The sequence below is a fragment of the Coregonus clupeaformis genome, chromosome 19 (assembly GCF_020615455.1).
Source record: "Coregonus clupeaformis isolate EN_2021a chromosome 19, ASM2061545v1, whole genome shotgun sequence".
NCBI lineage: Eukaryota > Metazoa > Chordata > Actinopteri > Salmoniformes > Salmonidae > Coregonus > Coregonus clupeaformis.
Genome location: NC_059210.1, coordinates 17,829,422 through 17,855,539, shown reverse-complemented (window position 1 = coordinate 17,855,539; position 26,118 = coordinate 17,829,422). Strand labels below are relative to the sequence as shown.

At 42.6% G+C, this 26,118-nt stretch overlaps 1 protein-coding gene across 1 annotated transcript in view; it reads left to right on the top strand.

Annotated features, from left to right (window-relative positions):
• Positions 1-26,118, top strand: part of osbpl5 (oxysterol binding protein-like 5) — a 145,689-nt gene that overhangs the window by 17,290 nt on the left and 102,281 nt on the right. The window contains exon 2 of the mRNA XM_041837625.2: positions 6,980-7,041. The gene's annotated coding sequence lies outside the window, so the exon portion shown is untranslated. The remainder of the gene's footprint in view (positions 1-6,979; positions 7,042-26,118) is intronic.

Below are 26,118 nucleotides of genomic sequence, written 5' to 3'. Positions count from 1 at the left end.
GCCAAAGGGAGGGTGAGGAAGAGCCTTGTATGTGTTTGTGTGTGGAGTAAAGGTGATCTAGAATTTTGTTGCCTCTAGTTGTGAGACAAAATGGTTTTCAGTTTTCCTGTATTAAAATGACCGGCCATGAGAAGCGCCACCTTTTGGGTGTGCATTTTCTTTTTTGCTTATGTCCCAATAAGTGTGGTCTTAGTGCAAGAATCGGTTTGTGGTGGTAAATGGATAAGAAAAATATAGATAAACTCTCTTGGTAAATAGTATGGTCTGCAGCCTATTATTAGATATTCTAACTCAGGCGAGCAAAAACTTGAGACTTCCTTAACATTAGAGATCGCGCACCAGCTCTTGTTAACAAAGAGACCCCCACCTCCCCCAACCCTCATCTTATGCCAGGCTGCCGGCCGATCTTGACGATGCATGGAAAAGCCAGCGAGATGTACAGTGCCTTCGGAAAGTATTCAGACCCCTTGACTTTTCCCACATTTTGTTACATAACAGCCTTATTCTGAAAGTGATTAAATATTTTTTTCCTCTCATCAATCTACACACAATACCCAATAATGACAAAGCAAAAACAAGTTTAGACATTTTTGCTAATTTATTACAAATGTAAAACTGAAATATCAGTTATGTAAGTATTCAGACCCTTTACTCTGTACTTTGTTGAAGCACCTTTGGCAGAGATTACAGCCTCAAGTCTTTTTGGGTATGACGCTACAAGCTTGGTACACCTGTATTTGGGGAGTTTCTCCTATTCTTCTCTGCAGATCCTCTCAAGCTCTGTCAGGTTGGATGGGGAGCGTCGCTGCACAGCTATTTTCAGGTCTCTCCAGAGATATTCGATCGGGTTCAAGTCCGGGCTCTGGCTGGGCCACTCAAGGATATTCAGAGACTTTTCCCGAAGCCACTCCTGCGTTGTCTTGGCTGTGTGCTTAGGGTCTTTGTCCTGTTGGAAGGTGAACCTTCGCACCACCATGCTTCACCTCCAGACGTGACGCTTGGCATTCAGGCCAAAAAGTTCAATCTTGGTTTCATCAGACCAAATAATCTTGTTTCTCATGATCTGAGAGTCCTTTAGGTGCCTTTGGGCAAACTCCAAGCTGGCTGTCATGTGCCTTTTACTGAGGAGTGGCTTCTGTCTGGCCACTCTACCATAAAGGCCTGATTGGTGGAGTGCTGCAGAGATGGTTGTCCTTCTGGAAGGTTCTCCTTTCTCCACAGAAGAAGTCTAGAGCTCTGCCAGAGTGATCATCGGGTTGTTGGTCTCCTCCCTGGTCAAGGCCCTTCTCCCCCGATTGCTCAGTTTGGCTAGGAAGAGTCTTGGTGGTTCCAAACTTCTTCCATTGAATATTGATGGAGGCCACTGTATTCTTGGGGACCTTCAATTGTGCCTCGACACAATTCTGTCTCGGTTCTACGGACAGGGTCTGAATACTTATGTAAATAAGGTATTTCTGTTTATTTGTAATAAATGTGCAAGCATTTCTAAACTTGTTTTCACTTTCTCATTATGGGGTATTGTGTGTAGATTGCTGAGGATAAAAAAAAAAAGCAATTTTAGAATAAGGCTGTAACTTAACAAAGTGGAAAAAGTAAAGGGGTCTGAATACTTTACGAAGGCATTGTATATTATCCAGCCACGACTCTGTAAATCATTGAATATTACAGTTCTTCAGGTCCCGTTGTTAGGATTTTCTCGAACGGAGCTCGTCTAGTTTGTTCTGGACTGATTATATGTTCACCAACAGAACGGAGGGTAGAGGCGGTTAATTTGCACGCCAAAGAAGTCTAGCCAAAGTAGTCTAGTTGGCGGAGACATTATGTACAAAACAGTTAAGATCAGCGGAAAAAACATACAAAATAGCAGCATTGGTCAGGAGCCTGTAAAACTGCTGCTATCCACTGCAGCGTCATCTTATCAAGGGAATCATGTTACAAAACAGGTCGCGGGGGAAACAAGATGCTTGTGAATGGGTTTTGTAAACATTGGCAAGTTGCAGTTGGGAAACAAGTGTTCTCTAATCGTCTCATTTTGCCCAAAAAAGTGGTAGACTCGAATGATTGACACTATCAAACACGTCAGCAAGTGGCCACTCCATAAAGGGCTTAGGGCCAAGGGTTATTTCAACATAACATTTGCGATGTATTGTCTTATGTAAACAAGTCTGACACACTGCGTAATGGGCAGGTCTGTCTCACTGTCTGGAGGTTTTGGCTGCTATGATTGGATGGAGCATGCAGGTGATGGAGCGCAATCAGCACAGCTGCTTCTCATGTGTTAGTGGGCACTGGGCAAGTGGGCATGATCGTAATCCATACCCAACCTTCCAGTAAGTCGTGACAAACTAATTTACAAAACTCAGTTTTGGAAGATACTGACTTCATGACAAAAATGATCTGATTTACACTTTGTAGTCGAAGTGACACTATAATTAATTTTTCGGACTCTTATTGATGCCACATAAGTCTTTTTTTTTTTTTTTTTTTTTTACCAGTGAAGTTGGTTCTAAAAGGCAATTGACCGTGACTCATTTTGAGAGGGCCTGTTCGCCCACCTCAGTCTCTTATAAGTGATTAGATCAAACAAAAAAGTGGGCTGAGCCATAATGATGGAGGGATGGAGTAGAGGGCAGAATGTTACCAGTTTGAAGGGAGGAAAGAGGAGGAGAGGCAAGGGTTGATGAAATGCCAGCCCTTTTAACACTACAACCGCCTGGCCTTTCAGCCTAGAAGTACCCACTAGAGAACGTTGGCGAGCATCCCCTTTAGCATCAGATGCATATCAACCCGCAAGGTGCCCAAACATACAGTGCATTCGGAAAGTATTCAGACCCCTTGACCTTTTCCACATTACAGCCTTATTCTAAAATTGATTGAGGATTTTTTTATTTATTCAATCTACACACAATACCCTATAATGACATAGTGAAAACAGGTTTTTAGAAGTAATAAAGAAAAATCCTTGAATGAGTAGGTGTGTCCAAACTTTTGACTGGTACTGTGTATATATATATATATTGTTTTGGGACCTGTTGTCTGAATTGACCCCATTCTGGGTCCGGATCCGGTCCGCGGTCCGCCAGTTGAGTATGTAGGCTCTAGGCTATAAGTAAAAACGAAAACCCACTAATTAAAGTACATTGCAAAGAAGTCCATTTATAATTTAGTTTTGGCAGGAGAAACATTGTGGAAATAAGAAAATGTATTTAAAAGAAAACAGAATAGCATATTTAAAGTTTGTGTCTAGTCTTTGCTTAGTAGCCAGAGCAATGCTGCCGCGTGAGTGGTCATGTGATGAACGCATGGACAGTGCAGATATTCTTGTAAAAAGTGACATTTGGAAATAGCTGCATCTCTTGAATTTTGTGTAATTTGACAAAGGTAAGTGTCATAGAAACTGCTCTTTCTGATACTATATCGAAATCAAAATGTTTTACCTGCATGTGACTCTGAAGGAGGAATTTGATAAAGTGATGCTCCTTTCCCTGCATCTGTAAATTACAAGATACACCCATCTCTTCATTTTCAATTTGACAACTGATACTATTTTCACATCAGACTATTGTCAATTTAAAGTTGTCTATAGGGTAACTCTTATGTATGAAATTAGTTTTGGTGTAGTTTCGATGCGTAAGATGACTGGCATCGTTTTGTTTCCTGCTCATCAACTTTGATAGAGTCAAGGATACATTTTGCATTATTCTTAAGGCCTACTGCAACAGGTAGCATGTTTTCGTTTCCCTTACAATAAATGTGATTAGTTAGAGTAAATCAAATATTTTTACAAAGTAAAACGTAAAAGAGGAATGGTATCAACCCACAAGGCGCGCAGTGAAATTAACATGAGCGCCAACACTGATAAATACAGTGGGGAAAAAAAGTATTTAGTCAGCCACCAATTGTGCAAGTTCTCCCACTTAAAAAGATGAGAGAGGCCTGTAAATTTCATTATAGGTACACGTCAACTATGACAGACAAAATGAGGAAAAAAAATCCAGAAAATCACATTGTAGGATTTTTTATGAATTTATTTGCAAATTATGGTGGAAAATAAGTATTTGGTCAATAACAAAAGTTTCTCAATACTTTGTTATATACCCTTTGTTGGCAATGACACAGGTCAAACGTTTTCTGTAAGTCTTCACAAGGTTTTCACACACTGTTGCTGGTATTTTGGCCCATTCCTCCATGCAGATCTCCTCTAGAGCAGTGATGTTTTGGGGCTGTCGCTGGGCAACACAGACTTTCAACTCCCCTCCAAAGATTTTCTATGGGGTTGAGATCTGGAGACTGGCTAGGCCACTCCAGGACCTTGAAATGCTTCTTACGAAGCCACTCCTTCGTTGCCCGGGCGGTGTGTTTGGGATCATTGTCATGCTGAAAGACCCAGCCACGTTTCATCTTCAATGCCCTTGCTGATGGAAGGAGGTTTACACTCAAAATCTCACGATACATGGCCCCATTCATTCTTTCCTTTACACGGATCAGTCGTCCTGGTCCCTTTGCAGAAAAACAGCCCCAAAGCATGATGTTTCCACCCCCATGCTTCACAGTAGGTATGGTGTTCTTTGGATGCAACTCAGCATTCTTTGTCCTCCAAACACGACGAGTTGAGTTTTTACCAAAAAGTTATATTTTGGTTTCATCTGACCATATGACATTCTCCCAAATCCTCTTCTGGATCATCCAAATGCACTCTAGCAAACTTCAGACGGGCCTGGACATGTACTGGCTTAAGCAGGGGGACACGTCTTGCACTGCAGGATTTGAGTCCTTGGCGGCGTAGTGTGTTACTGATGGTAGGCTTTGTTACTTTGGTCCCAGCTCTCTGCAGGTCATTCATTAGGTCCCCCCGTGTGGTTCTGGGATTTTTGCTCACCGTTCTTGTGATCATTTTGACCCCACGGGGTGAGATCTTGCGTGGAGCCCCAGATCGAGGGAGATTATCAGTGGTCTTGTATGTCTTCCATTTCCTAATAATTGCTCCCACAGTTGATTTCTTCAAACCAAGCTGCTTACCTATTGCAGATTCATTCTTCCCAGCCTGGTGCAGGTCTACTATTTTGTTTCTGGTGTCCTTTGACAGCTCTTTGGTCTTGGCCATAGTGGAGTTTGGAGTGTGACTGTTTGAGGTTGTGGACATGTGTCTTTTATACTGATAACAAGTTCAAACAGGTGCCATTAATACAGGTAACGAGTGGAGGACAGAGGAGCCTCTTAAAGAAGAAGTTACAGGTCTGTGAGAGCCAGAAATCTTGCTTGTTTGTAGGTGACCAAATACTTATTTTCCACCATAATTTGCAAATAAATTCATTAAAAATCCTACAATATGATTTTCTGGATTTTTTTCTCTCAATTTGTCAGTGATAGTTGACGTGTACCTATGATGAAAATTACAGGCCTCTCTCATATTTTTAAGTGGGAGAACATGCACAATTGGTGGCTGACTAAATACTTTTTTCCCCCACTGTAGGCATAACACAAACTCATCATTACACTATTGTCTTTCTAAATTCAATCTACCTCTTCACCCTAATTATCATTTAGTTTGGCTGAATTTAAATTCAATTGTGAAGTAAAGTGCAAGTCCATTTATCATTAATTCTAATGAAAGAGAGACGCAATAGCACCTGGCTGGGTGCCAAAGTCCTACAGCACATTGTCTTGGCGGGTTAAGGTGCTAAATACTTTTCTGTTTGTGATTTCACATTTCTGACAAATGATCAATGTAAATTACAAACATTTAGGAAAAGTCAGGGAAGGAGCTGGATTTTATATTTTTGCCAAATTAAAGTAATAATTTACTAAATCAAACATCAGTGGCTGTTGACCTATGGTGGTTGTTGTGTTACAAGCTGAAGGAAGTCTATGAACAGAAAGGCTGTGATCCGTGTTCATTCAAATGGCTCTTTAGACTAGTTTGACGACACAAACTAGGTCCAGGAGAGATACGTGTGTAGTGCAAAAAGACTGATCTTGTCACGCCCTGGCTCTAGGGACTCTTTTAAGTTGAGCCAGGGTGTGTAGAGTTTATGTTTTGTGCTCGTTGTGTCTAGTCTAGTTTTTGTATATCTATGTTGGCCAGAGTGGTTCTCAATCAGAGGCAACGAGTATCAGCTGTTGCTGGTTGTCTCTGATTGGGAACCATATTTAGTCAGGTGGTTTTCCCACAGTGTTTGTGGGATCTTGTTCCGTGTTGGTTTGTGTTTTGCACCTGTGGACGTCACGTATCGATTTGTTGTTTTGTTCGTGTATCATTTAATAAATAAGTATGTTCACCTTCCACGCTGCGCCTTGGTCCTCCATATCCGACGATCGTGACAGATCTATACTGAACAAAAATATAAACGCAACATGAAAGAATTTCAACGATTTTACTGAGTTACAGTTTTTTATAAGGAAATTGGTCAATTAAAATAATTTCATGACTGGGCAGAAAAACTCCTCAGTATGAAACATTTCTGGGATCTTGTAGCTCAGTTGGTAGAGCATGGCGCTTGCAACGCCAGGGTTGTGGGTTCGTTTCCCACGGGGGGGCCAGTATGAAAAAATGTATGCACTCACTAACTGTAAGTCGCTCTGGATAAGAGTGTCTGCTAAAATGACTAAAAATACATATTTTATTTCAGCTCATGAAACATGGGACCAAAAGAAATTCATGCCAAAACATGGACTAGCCTATTTCCGTGGACTATTTCAAGCTTTCTTCATTCAGAATAAAAGGCCTGCTAAGGCATTTGGACCAGTCAAATCAGACGTGCTGTATCTTTACAGTGGTTGTCATCACTAACAGGGTAAACAGGCAGCGTGATCTGGCTCTGCTCCTTCAGTACGACTGGGTGGGGCTCAGGAGCTGGTTTTGTGATCTGTGTGTGTGGAGGAGGGAAGGAGAGGGGGAGGGATGTGTGGCCTCTGCTGCCTCTGCCTGTGATTCAGAAGGAGCATGTGATTCAGAATTAAACTTCTCCTCTCTCCCTAGGTAAGGCAGACTGTTCTCACGTAGGCTCCTGGATGTGGTATCCTGTGCTGATCAGGTGAAAGGTAAGCTGAGCTCACTGCTACAATCAGTCTGTGTGTAGTAGCTACAGTAGTGAGAGAATTCGTTTTTGTGCCACACACATATATATATACACACCTGTTTACCGTGTATAAACTAGTGGGAGTGTGTTGTTGCATAACAGAGCTAGTTTCTGGGCCAAGCTGAAGGCAGCAAAACTCTGTTTCAGTATGGCAAGCATGTTTTATGAGGGTGGGTCATTTTTGAGCGCAGGCAGAAATTGGAAATGGGGCATGTCCCAAAAGGTACATAGTGCATTTTATTATCTTTATATGCCGCAACTTTTTTATTGGTCTTTTGACGCATAAAAAAAGTGTTTTACCTATAGTCATTTGTACCAAAATGTAAATCATTAAACCTAAATCAGTAAAACTTCACTAAACCTTCTATTGATTTGGCTTAGTTCTTCTGTCTTGATGAGGACTTGAGTGAACTGACTGCAGGTCAGGTGTGTCCTCGCTGAAGACTGAGCTAGGATACTCAGGCGAGGGTGTGTCTGAGACTTTTGGGTTGGTTAAAGGAAGTAGATGTTTGGGAGGTTGTTCTGGGACAGATGGTTATAATGATACCCCAGGCTGCTATAGAAAGAACAGCAACACAGTTTGCCTGCAGGAAACATTTACATTTTATACATGAGAAAAACCCTATAATGAAAATGTGACTTAGAAGTTTTTGTATTCTCTCATTAGCACAGTGGATGTTTTGGTTGTGGGCTTTCCTGGTCGTTTCCTAGTTGTATCATCGTGATCCACGTTGAGTATGTGAACAAACAGCTGTTAACTTGATTGGGATTTGTTCAATTGTATTTATCAAATTGCAAACTACAGCGAACACTCTGAAATACTTGATGTTAACAGATTATAAATCACACGTCCTCCTCCATGCTTCACGGTGGGAACCACACATGCGGAGATCATCCGTTCACCTACTCTGCGTCTCACAAAGACACGGCGGTTGGAACTAAAAATCTCCAATTTGCACTCATCAGACCAAAATACAGATTTCCACCGGTCTAATGTCAATTTCTTGTGTTTCTTGGCCCAAGCAAGTCTCTTCTTCTTATTGGTGTCCTTTTAGTAGTGGTTTCTTTGCAGCAATTTGACAATGAAGGCCTGATTCACACAGTCTCCTCTGAACAGTTGATGTTGAGATGTGTCTGTTACTTGAACTCTGAAGCATTTATTTGGGCTGCAATTTCTGAGGCTGGTAACTCTAATGAACTTATCCTCTGCAGCAGAGGTAACTCTGGGTCTTCCATTCCTGTGGTGGTCCTCATGAGAGCTAGTTTTATCATAACGCTTGATGGTTTTTGTGACTGCACTTCAAGAAAGTTTTAAAGTTCTTGAAATGTTTCATATTGACTGACCTTCATGTCTTAAAGTAATGATGGACTGTCGTTTCTCTTTGCTTATTTGAGCTGTTCTTGCCATAATATGGACTTGGTCTTTTACCAAATAGGGCAATATTCTGTACACCAACCTTACCTTGTCACAACACAACTGATTGTCTGAAACGCATTAAGAAGGAGAGAAATTCCACAAATTAACTTGAAACAAGACACACCTGTTAATTGAAATACATTCCAGGTGACTACATCATGAAGCTGGTTGAGAGAATGCCAAGAGTGTGCAAAGCTGTCATCAAGGCAAAGGGTGGCTACTTTGAAGAATTTGTTTAACACTTTTTTGGTTACTACACGATTCCATATGTGTTATTTCATAGTTTTCATGTCTTCATTATTATTCTACGTAGAAAATAGTAAAAATTAAGAAAAACCCTTGAATGAGTAGGTGTGTCCAAACATTTGACTGGTACTGTATACAAACAACATTTAATACAGTATACAAGAGCCAGTAATGGCAAGCTCAATGTCCTAACACACAAAGACAGAATGTCAGACGGGCTGAAACGCTAGGTAAGTGGTCATGTAGCGAGCAATTTGCCCTCTCTTATCAGGCAGGAAGCTTGTTTACATTCTGCCTCTCCCATGTTTCTCTTGGCGAGTGAAAGCCAACGGTTATGAGATTTAACCGTAAGTTACACCTCAACTAGACCTAGGCTACACTTAGAACACTTATGCACAGTTGAGATTATTCTGAGACAGCTGGGTCCTGTCCAAATAATACCGCTACACCATCGAGAGCGTCCTGACCGGTTGCATCACGGCCTGGTACGGGAATTGCCCCGTCCACCACCATAATGCTCTCCAGTGGGTGGTGAAGACGGCCCAGTACCATCACTGGGACCTTGCTATCACCCATACAGGACATCTACTCCAAACGGTGCCTGAGGATAAACCGCAGCATCAAGGACCCCAGCCACAAGCTGTTCTCTACCTTAGCGTCAGGCAGTCTGTAAAGGAGCATGAGGTCTGATACCAACAGGCTCAGAGACCATTTCTATCTACAAGCAATCAGACTGCTGAACATTTGAACTGGACTGATCACCAGCTCTGATTTTCCGCCCCTTACACACGCCACAACTGCTGCTATCAGACTCTTATTATGATTGCTAAATACTGCACAATCTTAACACTTTCCCCCCTTCCCCAAAACATGTATAAATATTGGACTATAAATTGTGCCTTCCTGTTTTATATTTATGCTAAAATGTTTATTCTATTCTACTGAGCCATTTTACTTTATGTTCGTATTATTTTATTATTTCTTTTTTGCATTGTTTTAAGGAACCTGCAAGTAAGCATTTCATTGGATGATGTATACCATGTGTATCCCGTACATATGTCTAATGAAACTTGGCTAACACTTTACAATAAGGTTCCATTTAAGGGTTTATAAAGGGGTTATAATTATGTTATTAATGATTATTTAATCATTTGTAAATGCATTATAAACCATTAATAAACGGTTATATAACTTTGGTCAAAATGTTGCAATAACTGGTCAGTGTTTGCCAAATAATGAGCCAATATTTACCTTCTGGTATTAACCATTTTATAAATGCACTTACAAATCCATTTTTAAGATGAACCCTTATGTATCATCATGCAACCTTATTTTCAGTCGTTGCATTGGTGCTCTGTCCCAGGAACAGGAGGGTTTTTTCATGATATGTCTTGACCCACCTTTGAAACCCTGATGCCCTGGCCAAATTGACATCTAGGACATTATTCAATCATCAGTCCTAACATATGACCCCTTACCAGATAGGCCAAGTATGGTGAACGCTCTGGTGTGAAATGGTAACTGTAATACCTTTTGGATGGTGAAACAGTGGAAGAGGTATTCTCTCAACGTTGAATGTTTTGGGCTTCATACCCACCATTCATTGACTGAACAAAAGTTTAACAAAGTGTTGAATCGTCTCTTGTGTATGTAGTGATGAGTACCCAATACTGCATGTTTAAGCTCTGAGTGAACTCTAAAATAAGGTATCATTTTAGCAGTTATACATTTGGGTAAATCATTTATAGATTTGAAAGTGTCAATCCACTGATCATTAACATGCGTTACCAATATTTATAACTCCTGAAAATATACTTTTGGTCATATAGTGTATTTGGACACCTGCTCGTCGAACATCTCATTCCAAAATCATAGGCATTAATATGGAGTTGATCCCACCTTTGCTGCTATAACAGCCTCCACTCTTATGGGAAGGCTTTCCACTAGATGTTGGAACATTGCTGTAGGGACTTGCTTCCATTCAACCACAAGCATTAGTGAGGTCGGACACTGATGTTGGGCGTTAAGATTTCCCTTCACTGGAACTAAGGGGGCCTAGCCCGAACCATGAAAAACAGCCCCAGACCATTATTCCTCCTCCACCAAACTTTACAGTTGGCATTATGCATTGGGGATGGTAGTGTTCTCCTGGCACCCGCCAACCCCAGATTCGTCCGTCGGACTAGTGTGATTTATCACTCCAGAGAACGCATTTCCACTTCTCCAGAGTCCAATGGCGGCGAGCTTTACACCACTCCAGCCAACACTTGAATTTGCGCGTGGTGATCTTAGGCTTGTGTGCGGCTGCTCGGCCATGGAAACCCATTTCATGAAGCAGTAATTGTGCTGACGTTGCTTCCAGAGACAGTTTGGAACTCGGTAGTGAGTGTTGCAACCGAGGACATACCATTTTTACGCGCTTCAGCACATGACAGTCCCGTTCTGTGAGCTTGTGTGGTCTACCACTTTGTGGCTGAGCCGTTGTTGCTCCTAGAGGTTTCCACTTCACAATAACAGCACTTACAGTTGACTGTGGCAGCTCTAGCAGGGCTTAAATTTTACGAACTTACTTGTTGGAAAGGTGGCATCCTATGATGGTACCATGTTGAAAGTCACTGAGCTCTTCAGTAAGGCCATTCTACTACCAATGTTTGTCAATGGAGATTGCATGGCTGTGTGCTAGATTTTATACACCGGTCAGCAAAGGTGTGGCTGAAATAGCCGAATCCACTCATTTGAAGGGGAGTCCACATACTTTTGTGTGTATATAATTTGTATCTACAGTGAGGGAAAAAAGTATTTGTTCCCCTGCTGATTTTGTACGTTTGCCCACTGACAAAGACATGATCAGTCTATAATTTTAATGGTAGGTTTATTTGAACAGTGAGAGACAGAATAACAACAAAAAAATCCAGACAAACGCATGTCAAAAATGTTATAAATTGATTTGCATTTTAATGAGGGAAATAAGTATTTGACCCCTCTGCAAAACATGACTTAGTACTTGGTGGAAAACCCTTTTTGGCAATCACAGAGGTCAGACGTTTCTTGTAGTTGGCCACCAGGTTTGCACACATCTCAGGAGGGATTTTGTCCCACTCCTCTTTGCAGATCTTCTCCAAGTCATTAAGGTTTTGTTTGGCTGACGTTTGGCAACTCGAACCTTCAGCTCCATCCACAGATTTCTCTATGGGATTACGGTCTGGAGACTGGCTAGGCCACTCCAGGACCTTTAATGTGCTTATTCTTGAGCCACTCCTTTGTTGCCTTGGCCTTGTGTTTTGGGTCATTGTCATGCTGGAATACCCATCCACGACCCATTTTCAATGCCCTGGCTGAGGGAAGGAGGTTCTCACCCAATATTTAATGGTACATGGCCCCGTCCATCGTCCATTTGATGTGGTGTAGTTGTCCTGTCCCCTTAGCAGAAAAACACCCCCAAAGGATAATGTTTCCACCTCCATGTTTGACGGTGGGGATGGTGTTCTTGGGGTCATAGGCAGCATTCCTCCTCCTCCTCCAAACACGGCGAGTTGAGTTGATGGCAAAGAGCTCAATTCTGGTCTCATCTGACCACAACACTTTCACCCAGTTCTCCTCTGAATCATTCAGATGTTCATTGGCAAACTTCAGACGGGCCTGTATATGTGCTTTCTTGAGCAGGGGGACCTTGCGGGCGCTGCAGGATTTCAGTCCTTCATGGCGTAGTGTGTTACCAATTTGTTTTCTTGGTGACTATGGTCCCAGCTGCCTTGAGATCATTGACAAGATCCTCCCGTGTAGTTCTGGGCTGATTCCTCACCGTTCTCATGATCATTGCAACTCCACGAGGTGAGATCTTGCATGGAGCCCCAGGCCGAGGGAGATGACAGTTATTTTGTGTTTCTTCCATTTGCAAATAATCGCACCAACTGTTGTCACCTTCTCACCAAGCTGCTTGGCGATGGTCTTGTAGCCCATTCCAGCCTTGTGTAGGTCTACAATCTTGTCCCTGACACCCTTGGAGAGCTCTTTGGTCTTGGCCATAGTGGAGAGTTTGGAATCTGATTGATTGATTGCTTCTGTGGACAGGTGTCTTTGATACAGGTAACAAACTGAGATTAGGAGCACTCCCTTTAAGAGTATGCTCCTAATCTTAGCTCATTACCCGTATAAAAGACACCTGGGAGCCAGAAATCTTTCTGATTGAGAGGGGGTCAAATACTTATTTCCCTCATTAAAATGCAAATCAATTTATAACATTTTTGACATATGTTTTTCTGGATTTTGTTGTTGTTATTCTGTCTCTCACTGTTCAAATAAACCTACCATTAAAATTATAGACTGATAATTTCTTTGTCAGTGGGCAAACGTACAAAATCAGCAGGGGATCAAACACTTTTTTCCCTCACTGTATATATTATGTGTTGTTTGCAAACTTGGCCATGTAATGAGCAGCAGGACTACAGAACCATCGCTAGACCGGCACATTAGACTGCACATTCCTCACTCGCTAGAAGGGGAATTCCACAAAAATATAAATGTGCTAGTTTTCTTCCAGACAAGAAATGGGTCTTCTGATTTGATTTAAGCATTGACATGGACTCAGAACATTAACTTTTCTGTTTCTCTATGAGAAATTGTAATATTGAGTGAAACTCAAATACAATCTTAAACCAGGAAAAATACAACTGAGAACATAATTTGGGGAAATATAAAACATAATTTGGGATAAAAATCACAGATTTTATATGGCTCCCCTTAGAGTTGTTTATTAACCATGATTCTACCAGGTATATTGACATAAAACAGTGCACTACTTTCTCTTGTACACTAAGGACCCGGGAGAGAGGAGAAGAGAAGAATGTGCCTATTTGAAAGCTATAAAAAAAATCATCGTGACACGTTACATTTTTCAAAAGTAGTTCTCATGCTAGAAAAGGTTGGAGACCTACATCATGCGTACATTGTTCATATTAATGACTATGACAATGTTGATCTAAAATATTATCTAGACCTAGTAGTTTATAACGTAGTATCCAGACCTTTATCCTTCAGCTCTAAGGTTTAGTCTAGTACCAGGGGCGGCCTGTTCAATAGGGCGATATGGGCGACGCACTGCCAAACGGGAAAAGGAAGGGATTTTTTTTCTAATCAATTATATCACGGCAACAGTAGTTATCAGTGTTGTAATCTATACGTCTGATCTGCCACAGTGCCACACTGCCACTAAATGTCGAATCAGGCTAAAGTCGTGCTTCAAATGGCTCCCCCCCCCTTTTGGGGCGATTTCAGTCAGGTTGAAAATCGCCCAGAAGTCTGTAATAGACTCCCATGTAAAATCTATTTTTTTCAAATTTCAGAGCCTTCAATACAATCTCAATGGGTGTCTGTGGGCTTGCACTTACGCGCTTTACGTCATACGTTACGTAACCATGAACGTAACTGAGAAAAGAGTGGATTGTTTGAAAGAAGTTCCTTTTTGTCGGCGATTCGGCGAACAAATGAAGATAAATTGGAACCTGAAACAATTAGGACCTCCCAGACCAAATTTAATAATTCAACAGGTTTCTACTAAAGGCGGAAAGTCCTACACCCGAGGATTTTCCAAAAATTGGTACGAACGAAAAAAGACATTGCCACTCACTCAACTGGATGACGAGGGATACAGGCTAGCTGTCCGCCGCCACAACGATGAGGTTAGTGTTGATAATCACAAGTTTACTGGATGTGGATATGGTGTAATAAAGGCAGTTTATTCAGAGGTAAATATATCTGGAATCGCGTTCACGGACCCGTTCGTCAAACTCTTAGGGAGCTATAAATTAAGCCCCATTACTTACCATATCAGATAAGAGAAATTGCTGCAGCTACATATATTTTACATCCTGGCCCTACATAGTTCACTATTTGCATCACTTACCAAAATATTACATGTGGTCATATATGCTTGGAAAGTGGAGATGCCATAGAACGTCAAAAAAGTAAACATTGCTGGAGACACATTGCCGTTTTGGAGAAGACATCGCGTTTGCTAGCGAAGAGATTTGTTGTGGCAAATGAACTTGGGCTGGGAATTGCCAGGAACCTCACGATAAGATATATGCATCAGCATTGCGAGTCTCATGATTCTATACGTATTGCGATTCGATACTGTGATTTTATTGCGCACCATATGTCTGTTGCAGAGGGATCAGAAAGCCATGAGAACGAGTTTTGATCAGTCATGGAAATAAAAGTGCTGAAAACAAATTTGCTCCCAATGTGAAAAGATTGAGAACAAGCTATGAAGGAACAATAATGGTGTTTTGGTGCAGGTACAGCCAACTAGCGCTAAAATATTGCGATATTGTCAATACAGTATATCGTAAAGTATCACTATGTAACTCGATTTCTTTCACCCCAATCCCTCAAATTAACGGTAAATAACTGAATTGTTTGCCCCACATTTAGCTAAGATGATTAGCTAGCCAGCTAAAATGTTTTATTTAGTTAGCAGTCGCATCTACAATAGTTTACTGTCAATAACATGTCTCCAAAAATGACGTGGTGTCTCCAATTGTGTTGACATTTTACAATTGCAATGCGCATCCATGAGTATCCACTTTCTGTAGCTCAGCTGGTAGAGCATGGTGCTTGTAACGCCAAGGTAGTGGGTTCGATCCCCGGGACCACCCATACACAAAAATGTATGCACGCATGACTGTAAGTCGCTTTGGATAAAAGCGTCTGCTAAATGGCATTATTATTATTATTATTATTATTATTATTATCTGAAGAGAGCCCCGAAACATTGTGTGCAGACATTTTATGCAATAAATGAAGTAGGTTCAATCTAGTAGTTCTGATCTTCTGATTGGTCCTGATGAGTTGGGCGAGGTCCCCTGCAGGCTACTGTCACTGTTGCATTGGCTCTGAGTCGGGTTCTCTGTCTTCAAATGTTCAGCCTAAGAGAGGGGATTTTTGTGTGTGTGTGTGTGTGTGTGTGTGTGTGTGTGTGTTTAACAGTGATGATGTGTGTGTGTGTGTGTGTGTTTAACAGTGATGATGTGTGTGTGTGTGTGTGTTTGTGTGTGTGTGTGTCCTCAGAGCAAGAACTCGTGAGTTGGAAGAACTGAGAGGCCTATGGCGTGGGTGTTGTCCTTGGCCACCTGCTGACAAGGCTGACAAGATAGGACCCTTTTGTCCATTGTTATTGGATAGGAACAGAACTTATAACCAGCTCCTGACCTAAATAGATCTTAGCACAACATTTTACTCAACATATCATATTCCATATTCACTATAACAAATATATTTACTACGACATTAGCAAGAACCGCCACATCCTCAGCCGGCTAATCCAGTGTGTGAAGTTTTGCGGAGTGTTTGAGTTAGCTTTGCGAGGCAAAGATGAAACTGAGGGCTCCACCAACCCTGGTAAGCCAACACTTTTGAGATCAGTCAATAAATGCTTCTGGTATTGACTTATATGCTGCCCCTGTCTTCATGTTGTTGCTGGACATATCTTTTTTTAAATGTGTGTAGGTCACCTAAATCATCAGAAAAATTGCCCCTCCTGAGAATTTTTTCAGGAGCCGCCACTGTCTAGTACTACTGTAGGCCTACTACTGTGCTTAGTCTGTCCGGCCCCCTTTTGAAGTGTGGAGTCCTGCTTGAGTAAGCGCAGAATTGGCATCTCTAGAAGATCCCTTATGTTTATATACTGCCAAGATAATTGTAGAATCCAGGAAACGGCAGAGCTAAATTCGATATTGCCTTTAAAATCAAACCTTTATGGGCTTACTGCTGGCCTTTTTTCATGATGACGTGTGTGTGTGTATAGTGGTGGGAAACCCCAGACAACTGATCCCAGGCCAGATTTGTCATTATGCACTGTGCAGACCAGTTCAGGTTAAATGTGGAAGTGGAGAGAACTGAATCATCTGAAACTAGCTTTTACAAGCAGACATGATGGTTCTGAAGCCATTTAATCATGGATAATGCCTTAAGAATACCCAGAAGTACGCAATGGAAGAACGCAATTAGCTATGCATAAATGGCCATCTTGCGTAGTTGTGTCAAGTTACAAATTTTGTTGCATACTTGCGTACTGTATTCATTTGGCTTTAGACACTAATTGTAGCTGATAGAAAACCCAACATCCTTTTTCTTAGACCTTACCATCCCGGTGCGTCCCATGACAGTCATTGAGGTGGCTGGGTTCATGTTGTGACAGACATCCCCTACAGCTTGTGGCTATCAGATGACCACCGACACAAAGGGCTGAACTTGCACTCTTCATCTTCCTGACCCAATTAGGCTACTCACTCACTTTCCCCTAGAAGCAGTTTAAAACATTCATGAGTGTGTCTTGTTTTGTTGAACAGTAGCATTTATCTGGACCTGTAAGTAGGTCCTCACTATCTGCCTTTCTAAGTGGGGTTTAGTGTGGGAGGTAGTGTTTCGTGGAGGTTCCAGTGCCCACAGGTCAGTGTGTTCTTCTCTATGTAGGCTAGCTATCCTCCCTCAGCTCAAACTGGAGTGGATTTTCTACTACTGTGTGTGTGTGAGAGCTCTCCATAGTCTCAAAATACTTCGTCTTCCTGTCTTCTCTTTCTGCAGTTGCCTGTAAACACAGAACAGGACTAGTGAAAGCAAAGCCCCTTTTGTGCTATGACACACTAGTGTTGCATTCCGTTTCAAGGAGTAGAACCAAAGTAGCCATTTCAAATGGTTAAGATGCGCCCACCCTTGCTGTATTTCTATGAAAGTAGCATTATTGCGACGCTCTTAGGGTCCGTCATGCCATTCCATTGCAGCTACAGTATGTTGACGCTGTAGAAATAGAATTACATCGATTTTTATTTCTATGGTTACCCTGGAATCGTTTTCCTCCCTCGTCCCGTGTAGGTAGGCCTATATGGCTGTGTCAGAGAAGGCATGTGTGTCAGAGAGAGGTCAGCTCTCTGAAGAGCCGGGCTATATAACCTGTCACGTTCTCCCCACAGCACACCCTTCACACAGAAGTCTAATCAGCCACAAGCTCATTTTAAACCTCCTGCAGCTTGCCAGTGGCTGCTCCTCCACCACTCATTATTCCCTTCGTTTTTAGCTTGGAGGTTATCAGATCAGAAAAAAAATGGGTTGTCATGATAGAACGGTAGCTGTATAGGAGTTGCTGCAGAGTGAGAGGGCGGGAGAGATTCTCATTTACTCAGCCCTAATGCGTATTTCAAACTGCCGTGAAACAGCTCAAAGTTGCTGATTCATTTGATTTTCTATAGTTTCTCCCAGGAGTGCAAGAGGTATAGCCTAATGGGGGGGAATGGCATTTACAGCGAGGCTACATTCAGAGTAGGGTAGATGGACAAAGCTACGGGCTATCTGTTATGTTTGGACTGACTGGGGTTCATTCTTCTACCATGTGAATACTAGTTGTTTTTAAATTAATCTGCTTCTTTTTCCCCATGGGTTCCCCATTTTCTGGTAGGATTGTTTTTGTGGGAGAATGCCATATGGTTGGGCACGTATCCCCAGCCACTTTGAAGAATAATACCCAACGCATGGCATGCGTGTGTTTGAATGCACAGAACGGTAGTCCAGGTCTTGATATGTAGCGCTCCGTTTATTGGGATGTTCTTGGTGAGTTGTTTTTGTGTCAGTCTTCGGGAGACCGCAGCAGCCACTGACATGATTAGCCTATAGGTTTGTTTCTTACCGTCTTGTATTTAGAGCGCGAAAGCAGCAGATGTCTTTCATAAGGAATTGTTCACAGGCCTAGTTGTGGCCCAGTTTCATTCAAGGGCAGGAAAAAACACTGATAGTGCTAGATAAGAAAAGGGAGTGGGTACTTCGCCTCTCAGTCATAAAAGGAAGTTAAGCAAAGTGGAAAAAACACATCATACAGTCTTGTTTGCTTATGCCTTTGCTGCATGTGCCTTTTTAATAAGGTCAGTCGAGAAACTAACTACGCGTGTGTCTACCCTGCAAAGTGACTGTGGCCTCCTGTGAATGACGTCCAGGAGACACGGCTCACTTACAGTGGGGGAAAAAAAGTATTTAGTCAAATCAAATCAAATGTTATTGGTCACATGCGCCGAATACAACAGGTGCAGACATTACAGTGAAATGCTTACTTACAGCCCTTAACCAACAGTGCATTTATTTTTAACAAAAAAAGTAAAAATAAAACAACAACAAAAAAAGTGTTGAGAGAAAAAAAAGAGCAGAAGTAAAATAAAGTGACAGTAGGGAGGCTATATATACAGGGGGGTACCGTTGCAGAGTCAATGTGCGGGGGCACCGGCTAGTTGAGGTAGGTGAGGTAATATGTACATGTGGGTAGAGTTAAAGTGACTATGCATAAATAATTAACAGAGTAGCAGCAGCGTAAAAAGGATGGGGTGGGGGAGCAGTGCAAATAGTCCGGGTAGCCATGATTAGCTGTTCAGGAGTCTTATGGCTTGGGGGTAGAAGCTGTTGAGAAGTCTTTTGGACCTAGACTTGGCACTCCGGTACCGCTTGCGTCGCGGTAGCAGAGAGAACAGTCTATGACTAGGGTGGCTGGAGTCTTTGACAATTTTGAGGGCCTTCCTCTGACACCGCCTGGTATAGAGGTCCTGGATGGCAGGAAGCTTGGCCCCAGTGATGTACTGGGCCGTACACACTACCCTCTGTAATGCCTTGCGGTCGGAGGCCAAGCAGTTGCCATACCAGGCGGTGATGCAACCAGTCAGGATGCTCTCGATGGTGCAGCTGTATAATTTTTTGAGGATCTGAGGACCCATGCCAAATCTTTTCAGTCTCCTGAGGGGGAATAGGCTTTGTCGTGCCCTCTTCACGACTGTCTTGGTGTGTTTGGACCATGATAGTTCGTTGGTGATGTGGACACCAAGGAACTTGAAGCTCTCAACCTGTTCCACTACAGCCCCGTCGATGAGAATGGAGACGTGCTCAGTCCTCTTTTTTTTCCTGTAGTCCACAATCATCTCCTTTGTCTTGGTCACGTTGAGGGAGAGGTTGTTGTCCTGGCACCACACGGCCAGGTCTCTGACCTCCTCCCTATAGGCTGTCTCATCGTTGTCGGTGATCAGGCCTACCACTGTTGTGTCGTCGGCAAACTTAATGATGGTGTTGGAGTCGGGTGCCTGGCCATGCAGTCATGGGTGAACAGAGAGTACAGGAGGGGACTGAGCACGCACCCCTGAGGGGGCCCCCGTGTTGAGGATCAGTGTGGCAGATGTGTTGTTACCTAGCCTTACCACCTGGGGCGGCCCGTCAGGAAGTCCAGGATCCAGTTGCAGAGGGAGGTGTTTAGTCCCAGGATCCTTAGCTTAGTGATGAGCTTAGAGGGCACTATGGTGTTGAATGCTGAGCTGTAGTCAATGAATAGCATTCTCACGTAGGTGTTCCTCTTGTCCAGGTGGGAAAGGGCAGTGTGGAGTGCAATAGAGATTGCATCATCTGTGGATCTGTTGGGGCGGTATGCAAATTGGAGTGGGTCTAGGGTTTCTGGGATAATGCTGTTGATGTGAGCCATGACCAGCCTTTCAAAGCACTTCATGGCTACAGACGTCAGTGCTACGGGTCGGTAGTCATTTAGGCAGGTTATCTTAGAGTCCTTGGGCACGGGGACTATGGTGGTCTGCTTGAAACATGTTGGTATTACAGACTCGGCCAGGGACATGTTGAAAATGTCAGTGTAGACACTTGCCAGTTGGTCAGCACATGCTCGGAGTACACGTCCTGGTAATCCGTCTGTCCCTGCGGCCTTGTGAATGTTGACCTGCTTAAAAGTCTTACTCACATCGGCTACGGAGAGCGTGATCACATAGTCATCCGGAACAGCTGGTGCTTTCATGCATGCTTCAGTGTTGCTTGCCTCGAAGCGAGCATAGAAGTGGTTTAGCTCGTCTGGTAGGCTTGTGTCACTGGGCAGCTCGCGGCTGTGCTTCCCTTTTGTAGTCTGTAATAGTTTTCAAGCCCTGCCACATCCGACGAGCGTCAGAGCCAGTGTAGTACGATTCAATCTTAGTCCTGTATTGACTCTTTGCCTGTTTGATGGTTCGTCGGAGGTCATAGCGGGATTTCTTATAAGCGTCCGGGTTAGAGTCCCGTTCCTTGAAAGCGGCAGCTCTACCCTTTAGCTCAGTGCGGATGTTTCCTGTAATCCATGGCTTCTTTTTGGGGTATGTACGTACTGTCACTGTGGGGACGACATCATCGATGCACTTATTGATGAAGCCAGTGACTGATGTGGTGTACTCCTCAATGCTGTCTGAAGAATCCCGGAACATGTTCCAGTCTGTGCTAGCAAAACAGTCCTGTAGCTTAGCATCTGCGTCATCTGACCACTTTTTTATTAACCGAGTCACTGATGCTTCCTGCTTTAGTTTTTGCTTATAAACAGGAATCAGGAGGATAAAGTTATGGTCAGATTTGCCAAATGGAGGGCGAGGGAGAGCTTTGTATGCGTCTCTGTGTGTGGAGTAAAGGTGGTCTAGAGTTTTTTTCCCTCTGGTTGCACATTTAACATTAGGTAGAACGGATTTAAGTTTCCCTGCATTAATAGAACGGACGGATTTAAGTTTCCCTGCATTAAAGTCCCCGGCCACTAGGAGCGCTGCATCTGGATGAGCGTTTTCCTGTTGATTTATATGGCCTTGTACAACTCATTCAGTGCAATCTTAATGCCAGCATTGGTTTGTGGTGGTAAATAGACAGCTATGAAAAATATAGATGAAAACTCTCTTGGTAAATAGTGTGGTCTACAGCTTATCATAAGATACTCTACCTCAGGCGAGCAAAACCTCGAGACTTCCTTAGTATTTGATTTTGTGCACCAGCTGTTGTTTACAAATATACACCGCCACCCCTTGTCTTACCGGAGTCAGCCGTTCTATCCTGCCGATGTAGCGTATAGCCCGCTAGCTGTATGAAATCCATGTCGTCGTTCAGCCACGACTCTGTGAAACATAAGATATTACAGTTTTTAATGTCCCGTTGGTAGGATAACCGTAATCTTAAGTCATCCAATTTATTTTCAAATGATTGAACGTTGGCTAATAGGATTGATGGAAGAGGCAGTTTACTCGCTCGCCGTCGGATCCTTACAAGGCACCCCGATCTACGTCCACGATATCTCCGTCTCTTCCTCACGCGAATGACGGGGATTTGGGCCTTGTCGGGTGTCTGTATGATATCCTTCGCGGCCGCCTCGTTGAAGAAAAAATCTTCGTCCAATACGAGGTGAGTAATCGCTGTCCTGATATCCAGAAGCTCTTTTTGGTTATAAGAGATGATGGCAGAAACATTATGTACAAAATAAATTACAATAACGCGGAAAAACACACATAATAGTACAATTGGTTAGAGGGCTGTAAAACGGCAGCCATCTTCTCCGGCGCTGTTCATCTGAGTCAGCCACCAATTGTGCAAGTTCTCCCACTCAAAAAGATGAGAGAGGCCTGTAATTTTCATCATAGGTACACGTCAACTATGACAGACAAATTGAGGGGAAAAAATCCAGAAAATCACATTGTAGGATTTTTAATGAATTTATTTGCAAATTATGGTGGAAAATAAGTATTTGGTCACCTACAAACAAGCAAGATTTCTGGCTCTCACAGACCTGTATCTTCTTCTTTAAGAGGCTCCTCTGTCCTCCACTCGTTACCTGTATTAATGGCACCTGTTTGAACTTGTTATCAGTATAAAAGACACCTGTCCACAACTGTCAAAGAGCTGTCAAAGGACACCAGAAACAAAATTGTAGACCTGCACCAGGCTGGGAAGACTGAATCTGCAATAGGTAAGCAGCTTGGTTTGAAGAAATCAACTGTGGGAGCAATTATTAGGAAATGGAAGACATACAAGACCACTGATAATCTCCCTCGATCTGGGGCTCCTCCACGCAAGATCTCACCCCGTGGGGTCAAAATGATCACAAGAACGGTGAGCAAAAATCCCAGAACCACACGGGGGGACCTAGTGAATGACCTGCAGAGAGCTGGGACCAAAGTAACAAAGCCTACCATCAGTAACACACTACGTAGCCAGGGACTCAAATCCTGCAGTGCCAGACGTGTCCCCCTGCTTAAGCCAGTACATGTCCAGGCCCGTCTGAAGTTTGCTAGAGTGCATTTGGATGATCCAGAAGAGGATTGGGAGAATATCATATGGTCAGATGAAACCAAAATATAACTTTTTGGTAAAAACTCAACTCGTTGTGTTTGGAGGACAAAGAATGCTGAGTTGCATCCAAAGAACACCATACCTACTGTGAAGCATGGGAGTGGAAACATCATGCTTTGGGGCTGTTTTTCTGCAAAGGGACCAGGACGACTGATCCGTGTAAAGGAAAGAATGAATGGGGCCATGTATCGTGAGATTTTGAGTGAAAACCTCCTTCCATCAGCAAGGGCATTGAAGATGAAACGTGGCTGGGTCTTTCAGCATGACAATGATCCCAAACACACCGCCCGGGCAACGAAGGAGTGGCTTCGTAAGAAGCATTTCAAGGTCCTGGAGTGGCCTAGCCAGTCTCCAGATCTCAACCCCATAGAAAATCTTTGGAGGGAGTTGAATGTCCGTGTTGCCCAGCGACAGCCCCAAAACATCACTGCTCTAGAGGAGATCTGCATGGAGGAGTGGGCCAAAATACCAGCAACAGTGTGTGAAAACCTTGTGAAGACGTTTGACCTGTGTCATTGCCAACAAAGCGTATATAACAAAGTATTGAGAAACTATTGTTATTGACCAAATACTTATTTTCCACCATAATTTACAAATAAATTCATTAAAAATCCTACAATGTGATTTTCTGGATTATTTTTTCTCATTGTGTCTGTCATAGTTGACGTGTACCTATGATGAAAATTACAGGCCTCTCATCTTTTTAAGTGGGAGAACTTGCACAATTGGTGGCTGACTAAATACTTTTTTTCCCCACTATAGGTGTGCAAAATGAAGGAACAGACTGCATTATAGGTTAGGCCTTTCTAACCCAGGGTCACTGATGTTCCTGTGTTTGGCAGACACTCTGAATGATGTCGCTGAGGAGGAGCCTATTTGTGTGTATGTAGGCTGCTGTGGTTGACCGAGGCATCAGGTTTGACGTGTCAACCACACTAGTGTAATTCTGAAGTCTGAGGATGAATCTAAAGTACTGTATGCTGTACTGTGACTGTCCTTGATGCTCAGAGGGGGATGGCCGGGTGCTAAAGAGCGATGGAAAGAAAGTGAGAGAGAAGTAAAGCCAGTAAAATGAGCAGCAGAAGTCATGGCTGCAGGCTCAAAGTGGAATATTAGCGTGACTCACATTTTAGCGAACGGGCACAGCTGTTCTGACGGCGACTGTAAAAGACTCCTGGACTGAAGTAGTTCTAAAAGAGACACTGCTGTTTTTTCTGACAACTTTGCCTGAGCGGCCTCTGAAAAAAGGCCTCAGTTTTACTTTAACAATGTTTTACAGTTTTACAATGTCCCACAACCTTTCAGCATCCCTGGTTCCCTTCTTGGCATTGTAGAACACCTGATCCTCTCTGTCACTAGCTCATATTCTACATTTTACCGTTATAAACCAGACATTATTTGTATTATATCCAAGTGTTTTTCAAAGTTAGCTGGCCAACTGATTGAGACTCGAGGGGGGTGGGGGGGGGCTCATATAATTATTTTGTAGAAGGACTGAGGAGCTCAGCTCTGGTGACCTTTTTAAAAGGACATTCTACTCTAAAATGAATTAAAATAAGTATGCTGACACTATCTAAAATTATTTTAACATATTGGGCCATATACAGTATATAGCCTATGCATGGTCCATATTATCAGGTATGTTATTAGCAAAAAATATTATCACCTTTAGCCCAACTAATGCAGCAAAGTGCAAATAAATAGGCTGATGCATGGGGTTGCCTATCTGCATGTACCCTATTGGGCTAATCATTAGCCAGATCACAAATGTGATCTTTGAACTAGTTTTTATCATATTGATGAATTTTATGTCCCAAAAAATGTGCATAAACACTGAATATAATGTAGGCCTACCTGTGAGGGTAACTTAGGGAAACTCGCCACCCGGGGTAAAAAGCCCCCTGCCTGTACTTCTCACAGAAACCACTTAATGTCACAATTTCCCCCCCCAACACTTTCCCTGTTTTCCACTACTCTTGCTCAACAAAAAATATTATCTGTCTCATCACAATTTAAGTCATTCCAAATTAAATTATTTTGAGGTAGAGAGGCGTTGTACCCTAAGTCACCCTACAATTGACCGGTGTTACATTTAGCCCCACTCTACCCTATGCACTCACTGCGAATTGCACAGCGGTAATGTGCTTAACCATTCTTCTGCTAAAAACCCCGGGTTTAAAATGGTGCATATTTAGGAGTTGAGAAATAAATAAAGTAGGAATGGAAAGCTTGGATTCCCCTCTTTTTAACAAAACCCATTAAAACTGCTGTTTTCGCGATTGCAAGAATTGTTGTGCATTGACTGCTTGTCAGAAAGCATGTTTCCCTCCCTATGACACTTATAACATGAATGCGCCACAAGAGGAATTTTGATCTAGCATAGAATAATAATAATAATATGCCATTTAGCATACGCTTTTATCCAAAGCGACTTACAGTCATGTGTGCATACATTTTTACGTATGGGTGGTCCCAGGGATCGAACCCACTACCCTGGCGTTACAAGCGCCATGCTCTACCAATTGAGCTACAGAGAACACAACAACAAGCCGACTACATAACAATGCTCGCATTTGATGGCATTTCACTGCTGGAGTCGGCTATGGCAGTTATGCTGGTCATGTCTTACTGTTCAGTTGACGATTGATAAGTACACTAAGGATAAGTGTAGTAGCCAATTCAAATGCATTCCTCTTTCTTGAGCTATACACTGAGTATACAGAACATTAACATTTGTTTACATATTCATGCGAGTCTCAAGCCATGTACAGGAGTGGACTGTATATCCTGGCTTTGGCCTACAGCACGATTGCAGCACTCTAAATTACAGTACTTATGATGGGATTTTCCTCAATCGAAGTTGGAGCATTTCAGTCACGCGTGTCATAATGAAAAGTCTACATGGCATTTTCTCCTGCATGCACAACTGTCTGTAGGTCCTTTCAGGTCTCATATTTCATGCCATGTTTATCAAAGGCAGTCAGTAGTCCATCAGTTTAACCAGAAAAAAAGTGTAAATACAGTGCATTCGGAAAGTATTCAAACCAGAAATAAAGTGCATTCGGGAAGTATTCAGACCTCTTCACTTTTTCCACATTTTGTTACGTTACAGCCTTATTCTAAAATGGATTAAATTGTCCCCCCCTCCTCATCAATCTACACACAATACCCCATAATGACAAAGCAAAAACAGGTTTTTAGAAATGTTTAGAAATGTATTCA